This window comes from Arachis ipaensis, chromosome B2, assembly GCF_059453495.1.
Source record: "Arachis ipaensis isolate K30076 ecotype BB chromosome B2, ASM5945349v1, whole genome shotgun sequence".
NCBI lineage: Eukaryota > Viridiplantae > Streptophyta > Magnoliopsida > Fabales > Fabaceae > Arachis > Arachis ipaensis.
The window spans coordinates 75,191,759-75,202,339 of NC_142437.1; the positions used below are offsets into that span (position 1 = coordinate 75,191,759).

Genomic DNA, 10,581 nt, shown 5'->3' on the forward strand with positions numbered 1-10,581 from the left:
CAGAACTGGCCATGGATTGGGCATTTGAATGCCAGAATTATTCCTCTCTGGGCTCTTACTATCCTCAGAGGGATTTTGGGCAGTGGTCTGCTCATCCTCTGTCAGTTGTTCCTTCCTTGACTTTCTGTTGCCTTGAGTTGAGACATTTAATGTCTTCCCAATCCTTAATTCAACAGCTTGGCATTCTTCTGTTATCTGTTTAGATAGCTGCTGTCTTGTCTGATCCAATTGTGCTTCCATATTCTGGTTAGCACTTTTAGTGTATTGGAGCATCTCTTTGAATTCTACGAATTGTTTTGTTATAATAAGCAATTGCTGATTGAGTTCAGCAACTTGTTCCTGAGGACTAAGTTCAATGGATACTACTTTCGCCTCTTCTTTCAGGGAGGATTCATTACTCAAGTACAGATGCTGATTTCTAGCAAATGTATCAATGAGCTCTTGAGCCTCTTCAATTGTCTTTCTCATATGTATAGATCCACCAGCTGAGTGATCTAGAGATATTTGATCTTTTTCTGTAAGCCCATAGTAAAAGATGTCTAACTGCACCCACTCTGAAAACATTTCAGAGGGGCATTTCCTTAGCATCCCCCTGTACCTCTCCCAGGTATTGTAAAGAGATTCATTATCCTCTTATTTAAAGCCTTGGATGTCCAGCCTTAGCTGTGTCATCCTTTTTGGAGGGAAATATTGATTCAGGAATTTATCTGACAATTGTTTCCATGTTCTTATACTTGCTGTGGGTTGGTTATTTAACCACCTCTTAGCTTGATCTTTTACAGCAAATGGAAATAGTAATAATCTGTAGATATCCTGATCCCACTTCTTTATCACGTACTGTGTCAGAAATTTGTAAGAACTGTGCCAGAAACTCAGTAGGTTCTTCCTATGGAAGACCGGAATACTGGCAATTTTGCTGCACCATGATAATGAGCTGAGGATTTAGCTCAAAACTGCTTGCTTTGATGGGAGGTACACAGATGCTACTCCCATATACAGCCGTAATGGGGTTAGCATATGACCCCAGAGTCCTTTTGGACTGTTCATTTCCACTTAGGTCCATGATGGAGAAAAGGAAATTGATGTGAATTGCAAATAAAATATATTTTTATTTTTATTTTATTTGATTAAAAACAAACCGAATAAATAAAAAAATAAAATAAAATAAAATAATTAGAAATTAAAATATAAATTTCGAAAACAAAAAGAAAAAGGAAAAATAAATTCAAAAACTAGAATAATTACTTAATTAAGAAGATTTGAAAAACTTTGGATATGATTTTTGAAAGGGATTTTGAATTTAATGAGAAAAGAGAAAAACAATAAAATGACACCAAGCTTAGAATTTTTAGATCAAAACAAAGAAAACAAGCAGGAAAACTTTGAATATCAATGTGAACACTGAGAGCAACTTTTGAAAAACTTTTAAGAAAACCGAAACACAAAGGACACCAAACTTAAAATTTTTTTATACTCTGAGCACTAATAATTCGAAAAAAAATGAAAGAAAAATAAACTTATGCAGTTGACACCAAACTTAAAATATGAAACTAAACTCAAACAGAAGACTAAATTATGAAGTTATTGGTTTTGAAAATTTTCGAAAATAATTTAGAAAAATAAAATAAAATAAGGATTTTAAAATTTTAACCAAAAACAATAATAGAAGACTCTAAATCAAAAAGAAAAATTTTTCCTAATCTAAGCAACAAAATAAACCGTCAGTTATCCAAACTCGAACAATCCCCGGTAACGGCGCCAAAAACTTGGTGCACGAAATCACAATCACACTTTTGCAATTCCGCACAACTAACCAGCAAGTGCACTGGGTCGTCCAAGTAATACCTTACGTGAGTAAAGGTCGATCCCACAGAGATTGTAGGCTTGAAGCAAGCTATGGTTATCTTGTAACTCTTAGTCAGGATATCAATAATTCTCATATTTAATTGTAAAAAGTAAAAGAACATGAAATAAATACTTGTTTTGCAGTAATGGAGAACAGGTTGAGGTTTTGGAGATGCTCTATCTTCTGAATCTCTGCTTTCCTACTGTCTTCTTCTTCATGCACGCAAGGCTCCTTCCATGGCAAGCTATATGTTGGTGGATCACCGTTGTCAATGGCTACCATCTGTCCTCTCAGTGAAAATGGTCCAAATGCGTTGTCACTGCACGGCTAAACATCTGTCGGTTCTCACTCATGTTGGAATAGGATCCATTGATCCTTTTGCGTCTGTCACTACGCCCAGCACTCATGAGTTTGAAGCTCATCACAGTCATCCCTTCCCAGATCCTACTCGGAATACCACAGACAAGGTTTAGACTTTCCGGATCTCAGGAATGGCCGTCAGCAATTCTAGCCTATACCACGAAGGTTCTAATCTTAGATTAGAAACCCAAGAGATATGCACTCAAGCTATTGCAGATAGAATGGAGGTGGTTGTCAGGCACGCGTTCATAGGTGAGAATAATGATGAGTGTCACGGATCATCACATTCATCAAGTTGAAATGCGAGTGAATATCTTAGAATAGAAACAAGTGTGATAGAATGGAAAACAGTAGTAATTGCATTAATTCATCGAGACACAGCAGAGTTCCTCACCCCCAACCATGGGGTTTAGAGACTCATGCCATAGAGAATACAATATGAAACGTGTAAAGTGTCATGAGGTGTGTAAATACAATAGCAAAAGGTCCTATTTATAGAAAACTAGTAGCCTAGGGTTTACAGAAATGAGTAGATGATGCAGAATCCACTTTCGGGCCCACTTGGTGTGTGCTTGGGCTGAGCATTGAAGCTTTCACATGTAGAGACTTTTCTTGGAGTTAAACGCCAGCTTTTGTGACAGTTTGGGGGTTTAACTCCAGCTTTTATGCCAGTTCTAGCGTTTTGACGCCAGAAATTTTATGCTGACTTGGAACGCCAATTTGGGCCATTAAATCTCGGGCAAAGTATAAACTATTATATATTGCTGGAAAGCCCAGGATGTCTACTTTCCAACGCAATTGAGAGCGTGCCAATTGGGATTCTGTAGCTCCAAAAACTCCACTTCAAGTGAAGGGAGGTCAGAATCCAACAGCATCTGCAGTCCTTTTTCAGCCTCTGAATCAGATTTTTGCTCAGGTCCCTCAATTTCAGCCAGAAAATACCTGAAATCACAAAAAAATACACAAACTCATAGTAAAGTCTAGAAATGTGATTTTTAAATAAAAACTAATAAAAACATAATAAAAACTAACTAAAATATACTAAAAACATACTAAAAACAATGCCAAAAAGCGTATAAATTATCCGCTCATCACTCACCATGGAGTTTCAAAGTTGTCATAAGAAGATATTTAATAAGAAAATCCTTTTCAAACTTAGTGATTATCGTTGCCTTATGAATCTTTTAAAAACCAATAGGTAATCGTTCAAAACCTTTTCAAAGAAACAATTTTTAATCTATCAGAAATCCGAAACCTTTCCTTTCTTATAAGAAAATCTCAATCAGAAACCAACCACATAATCAAACAACACACAATCATTAATTTAGCACCAAAGGTCATTCTCAAATATAGCACACCAGGACAAACACAGACAAGGAAAGCACAGGTTTAGGTAGCAGTTACAGCAAATAGTTCAAGTAGCAGTTAAGAATAGTTTAGCAATTAGGCAAACCCAAAAAAGTTCAAACCCAAACAAAGCATACAAATGCATATGATGCATGCCTGTCCTATGGCTGATGAGGCTCATCTGTCGGTTATCCAGCCAACCCGACAAGTCTGAATTGACCTTAGACTGTCCCCCGGCATGCATCCCCAAGAGTCTATGCATAGCTTTTTCTCAAATAATCAATATTACTCAATGGGGGTAACATTCCCGGGAATTTATATAGTGCCCGGTCACACTTACGTCATAGGGTCAACAGAGTATCGAGTTTTCAACCTGGTATACGTGGTGGCAAGCCACAACACTTAATCCAGGGAACCTCGTATCTCAAATATTTCAAATTCATAAGCCATATAAATAATTCATTCATCATTCATCAAGATCTAAGCCATTCTCAATATCATCATCATTCGTCAATCCATATCTCATTTCCAAATTCATTCAAAAATCACATTTCAAAGTCAATCCTCATCATCCTTCTTTCCGTTCCATTAATCAACAATCCTATTTTAAAACATAATTCTTTCTTTTCTAAATAAGTCAATATTAAAACATATAATGTTTAGAAACTAAATCTTTTTAAACAATTACTTCAGGCGAAACTTCCAATTATATAAAATTTTGGCAGCATCTCCTCTAAAATTCAGACTCTGCCACCCTTTTCGGGTCCCAACCAAATCAAACCAAACGCCTGTTAATCATTTAAATCACTTCCAATTACCATTATCACAACAACAACACTCAACCCAAGGAAATTACAAAATCCAGAATTCAATCTACCAATCCTATAAATTGCAATTTAAATCATCTTCAATCGACATCATCAATTAATAATTAAGAATCCTCGGTCTTCTCAGACAGTTTCAAACCAGACCATTCCTCAAACCCTTTTCGAATCATTTCCAAAATAGCAAATCATTCTCAATAAACAAACCGCTTTCAAATATCAAGTCCTTTCCAAATTTATTTTAAAATCAAATTCCGATATCAAGTCGGATTCAATATCAAATCGAATTTCAATATTAAATCTTTTCTAAAAATCAAATCGTTTCCAAAATTAAACTAAATGCCAATAATAAATCTCTTCCAATAATTCAAGGAAAACCACTTTAACAACATCAATCAACTAATCAAAATATCCAACTTTTTCAATCGATCAATCTATCAATCAAACTAATAATTTCATTCATCCAAAATAACTCAATTCAATTCATAAGACTTACGAAATCACAAAAAAAAATGTATTTTATGCATTAATATCGATTTATAACAACTCTGGAAAGTAAAACAAGTTTAAGAAATGCACCCCTACCTCAGTTAGTCGAACCCATCGAATTTAAACGCAATGATCCCATATTTGTTCATTTCAGCAGCGGCAGTAATGAGCGGATAATTTATACGCTTTTTGGCATTGTTTTTAGTATGTTTTTAGTAGAATCTAGTTACTTTTAGGGATGTTTTCATTAGTTTTTATGTTAAATTCACATTTCTGGAATTTACTATGAGTTTGTGTGTTTTTTTGTGATTTCAGGTATTTTCTGGCTGAATTTGAGGGACTTGAGCAAAAATCAGATTCAGAGGTTGAAGAAGGACTGCTGATGCTGTTGGATTCTGACCTCCCTGCACTCAAAATGGATTTTCTAGAGCTACAGAACTCAAAATAGCGCGCTTCCAATTGCGTTGGAAAGTAGACATCCAGGGCTTTCCAGCAATATATAATAGTCCATACTTTGGCCGAGTTTAAACGACGCACATGGGCGTTGAACGCCAGTTCTACGCTGCTATCTGGAGTTAAACGCCAGAAACACGTCACAAACCAGAGTTGAACGCCAGAAATATGTTACAACCTGGCGTTCAACTCAAAGATTGACCTCTACACATGTAACATTCAAGCTCAGCCCAAGCACACACCAAGTGGGCCCCGAAAGTGGATTTATGCATCAATTACTTACTTCTGTAAACCCTAGTAACTAGTTTAGTATAAATAGAACTTTTAACTATTGTATTAGACATCTTTTGATCATTTTTTAGATCTCTAGACCCCCATGGGAGGCTGGCCACTCGGCCATGCTTACCTTGTATTCACTTATGTATTTTTCAACGGTAGAGTTTCTGCACTCCATAGATTAAGGTGTGGAGCTCTGCTGTTCCTCAAAGATTAATGCAAAGTACTACTGTTTTTCTATTCAATTCAACTTATTCCGCTTCCAAGATATTCATTCGCACTTCAACCTTAATGTGATGAACGTGACAATCATCATCATTCCCGCATGAACGCGTGCCTGACAACCACTTCCGTTCCACCTTAGATTGAATGAATATCTCTTGGATCTCTTAATCAGAATCTTCGTGGTATAATCTAGATTGATGGCGGCATTCATGAGAGTCCGGAAAGTCTAAACCATGTCTGTGGTATTTCGAGTAGGACTCTGCGATTGAATGACTGTGACAAACTTCAAACTCGCGAGTGCTGGCGTAGTGACAGACGCAAAAGGAGGGTGAATCCTATTCCAGTATGATCGAGAACCTCAGATGATTAGCCGTGCTGTGACAAAGCATTTGGACCATTTTCACAAGAGGATGGGATGCAGCCATTGACAAGGGTGATGCCTCCAGACGATTAGCCATGCAGTGACAGCGCATCGGACCATTTTCCAGAGAGGATAAAAAGTAGCCATTGACAACGGTGATGTCCTTACATAAAGCCAGCCATGGAAAGGAGTAGGATTGATTGGATGAAGACAGCAGGAAAGCAGAAGTTCAGAGGGACGAAAGCATCTCTATACCTTTATCTGAAATTCTCACCAATGATATACATAAGTATTTCTATCCTTATTTTATTATTAATTTTTGAAAACTCCATAACTATTTTATATCCGCCTGACTGAGATCTACAAGGTGACCATAGCTTGCTTCATACCAACAATATCCGTGGGATCGACCCTTACTCACGTAAGGTTTATTACTTGGACGACCCAGTGCACTTGCTGGTTAGTTGTATCGAAGTTATGAATGAAAAACGATTTATTAAGACGTGCGTACAGAGTTTTTAGCGCCGTTGCCTGAGATCACAATTTCGTGCATAATGTTTTTGGCGCCGTTGCCGGGGATTGTTCGAGTTTGGACAACTGACGGTTCATCTTGTTGCTCAGATTAGGTAATTTTCTTTTTGTTTTCTTTTCAAAAAATTTTTCAAAAATCTTTCAAAAATTTCTCATCTATTTTTGAAAAAAAATATAAATCTTTTCAAAAATATATTCTTCTTCAGAATTTTTAAGAATGAATTCTAGTGTTTCATGAAGCATGTTGAAGCATGGCTGGCTATAAAGCCATGTCTAAACTTTTTTGGACTGAGGTTTTGGCCTAAAATTGAATGAATTACTCGCATATTCATGCTAAAGCTTGACTGGCTATTAAGCCATGTCTAACCCTCAGATTAGAGCTTTAGACTAAGATTGCAAAATTTCTGGAATTCATATTAAAAATTTTGGAATCCTTATTTTTCTTTTTCACACTAATTTTCGAAAAATATAAAATAAAAATACAAAAAAATTAGAAAATCATAAAAATAAAAAATATTTTGTGTTTCTTGTTTGAGTCTTGAGTCAATTTTAAGTTTGGTGTCAATTGCATGTTCATACTGCATTTTTCGAAAAAATCATGTATTTATAGTGTTCTTCATGATCTTCAAGTTGTTCTTGGTAAATCTTCTTGTTTGATCTTGATGTTTTCTTGTTTTGCATCTTTTCTTGTTTTACATGTGCATTTTTGCATCCATAGAGTCTAAACATGAAAGATTTCTAAGTTTGGTGTCTTGCATGTTTTCTTTGCATCAAAAAGTTTTCAAAAATATGTTCTTGATGTTCATTATGATCTTCAAAGTGTTCTTGGTGTTCATCTTGACATTCATAGCATTCTTGCATGCATTCATTGTTTTGATCCAAAATCTTCATGCATTGCATCATTTTCATGTTTTTCTCTCTCATCATTAAAAATTCAAAAATCAAAAAAATATCTTTCCCTTTTTCTCTCTTAAAATTTCGAAAATTAGATTTGACTTTTTCAAAACTTTTTAAAATTTAGTTGTTTCTTATGAGTCAAATCAAATTTTCAATTTAAAAATCTTATCTTTTTCAAAATCTTTTTCAAAAATCAAATCTTTTCATTTTTCTTAGTTATTTTCGAAAATTTTAAAAAATATTTTTCAAAAAATATTTTTCTTAATTTTATCTCATAATTTTCGAAAATATCATCAACAATTAATGTTTTGATTCAAAAATTTCAAGTTTGTTACTTACTTGTTAAGAAAGATTCAAACTTTAAGTTCTAGAATCATATCTTGTGATTTCTTGTGAATCAAGTCATTAATTGTGATTTTAAAAATCAAATCTTTTTCAAAACTAATTTTAATCATATCTTTTCAAAAATATCTTTTCTAACTTCTTATCTTCTTATCTTTTCAAAATTGATTTTCAAATTTGTTTCAACTAACTAACTAACTTTTTGTTTGTTTCTTATCTTTTTCAAAACTACCTAACTAACTCTCTCTCTCTCTCTAATTTTCGAAAATATCTTCCCTCTTTTTCAAAATTTCTTTTTAATTAACTAATTATTTTAATTTTTAATTTTAATTTTTGAAAATTACTAACCTTTTTCAAAAACTATTTTCGAAAATCACTAACTCTTTTTCAAAAATTATTTTTGAAAATTCTCTCTCTCTCTCATCTCCTTCTGTTTATTTATTCATCTACTAATACTTCATCTCACCAAAAATCCGAACCCTCTCTCTCTGAGTTCAGATTTTCTCTTCTTCTTTTCCTCTACTCACACAGGGACCTCTATACCTGGGTAAAAAGGATCCCTATTATTATTATTATTATTTTTCTGTTCCCTCCTTTTTCATATGAGCAGGAGCAAGGACAAGAATATTCTTGTTAAAGTAGATCCAGAACCTGAAAGGACTCTGAAGAGGAAACTAAGAGAAGCTAAATTACAATAATCCAACAAGCACCTTTCAGAAATTTTCGAACAGGAAGAGGAGATGGCAGCCGAAAATAATAATAATGCAAGGAGGATGCTTGGTGACTTTACTGCACCTAATTCCAATTTACATGGAAGAAGCATCTCCATCCCTACCATTGGAGCAAACAATTTTGAGCTGAAACCTCAGCTAGTTTCTCTGATGCAGCAAAACTGCAAGTTTCATGGACTTCCATCTGAAGATCCCTTTCAGTTCTTAACTGAATTCTTGCAAATCTGTGATACTGTTAAGACTAATGGAGTAGATCCTGAAGTCTACAGGCTCATGCTTTTCCCTTTTGCTGTAGGAGACAGAGTTAGAGTGTGGTTGGACTCTCAACCCAAAGATAGCCTGAACTCTTGGGATAAGCTGGTCACGGCTTTCTTAGCCAAGTTCTTTCCTCCTCAAAAGCTGAGCAAGCTTAGAGTGGATGTTCAAACCTTCAGACAAAAAGAAGGTGAATCCCTCTATGAAGCTTGGGAGAGATACAAAGAACTGACCAAAAAGTGTCCTTCTGACATGCTTTCAGAATGGACCATCCTGGATATATTCTATGATGGTCTATCTGAATTGGCTAAAATGTCATTGGATACTTCTGCAGGTGGATCCATTCACCTAAATAAAACGCCTACAGAAGCTCAAGAACTCATTGACATGGTTGCTAATAACCAGTTCATGTACACTTCTGAGAGGAATCCAGTGAGTAATGGGACGCCTATGAAGAAGGGAGTTCTTGAAATTGATACTATGAATGCTATATTGGCTCAGAATAAAATATTGACTCAGCAAGTCAATATGATTTCTCAGAGTCTAAATGGAATGCAAGCTGCATCCAACAGTACTCAAGAGGCATCTTCTGAAGAAGAAGCTTATGATCCTAAAAACCCTGCAATAGCAGAGGTGAATTACATGGGTGAACCATATGGAAACATCTATAACCCCTCATGGAGAAATCACCCAAATCTCTCATGGAAGGATCAACAAAGGCCTCAACAAGGCTTTAATAATGGTGGAAGAAATAGGTTTAACAATAGTAAAACTTTTCCATCATCCACTCAGCAACAGACAGAGAACTCTGAACAAAATACCTCTAATTTAGCAAACTTAGTCTCTGATCTATCTAAGGCCACTGTAAGTTTCATGAATGAAACAAGGTCCTCCATTAGAAACTTGGAAGCACAAGTGGGCCAGTTGAGTAAAAGGATCACTGAAATCCCTCCTAGTACTCTCCCAAGCAATACAGAAGAAAATCCAAAAGGAGAGTGCAAGGCCATTGAATTGATCACCATGGCTGAACTTGTAAGGGAAGGAGAGGACGTGAATCCCAGTGAGGAAGACCTCCTGGGACGTCCAGTGATCAATAAGGAGTTTCTCTCTGAGGAACCAAAGGAATCTGAGACTCATTTAGAGACCATAGAGATTCCATTAAACCTCCTTATGCCATTCATGAGCTCTGATGAGTATTCCTCTTCTGAAGAGAATGAGGATGTTACTGAAGAGCAAGTTACCAAGTACCTTGGTGCAATCATGAAGCTGAATGCCAAATTATTTGGTATTGAAACTTGGGAAGATGAACCTCCCTTGTTCACCAATGAACTGAGTGATCTGGATCAACTGACATTGCCTTAGAAGAAACAGGATCCTGGAAAGTTCTTAATACCTTGTACCATAGGCACCATGATCTTTGAAAAGGCTCTGTGTGACCTTGACTCAGGGATAAACCTCATGCCCCTCTCTGTAAATAGAGAAACTGGGAATCTTTGGGGTGCAAGCTGCTAAAATCTCATTAGAGATGGCAGACAATTCAAGAAAACAGGCTTATGGACAAGTAGAGGACGTGTTAGTAAAGGTTGAAGGCCTTTACATCCCTGCTGATTTCATAGTCCTAGATATTGGGAAGGATGAGGATGA

At 35.8% G+C, this 10,581-nt stretch overlaps 1 non-coding gene across 1 annotated transcript; it reads right to left on the minus strand.

Annotated features, from left to right (window-relative positions):
* Positions 1-9,087: 9,087 nt before the first annotated feature.
* Positions 9,088-9,195, minus strand: LOC148574423 (small nucleolar RNA R71). Its single transcript, XR_015906786.1, has one exon. It is a non-coding gene; the product is annotated as a small nucleolar RNA R71 (small nucleolar RNA).
* Between the last annotated feature and the right edge of the window lie 1,386 nt (positions 9,196-10,581).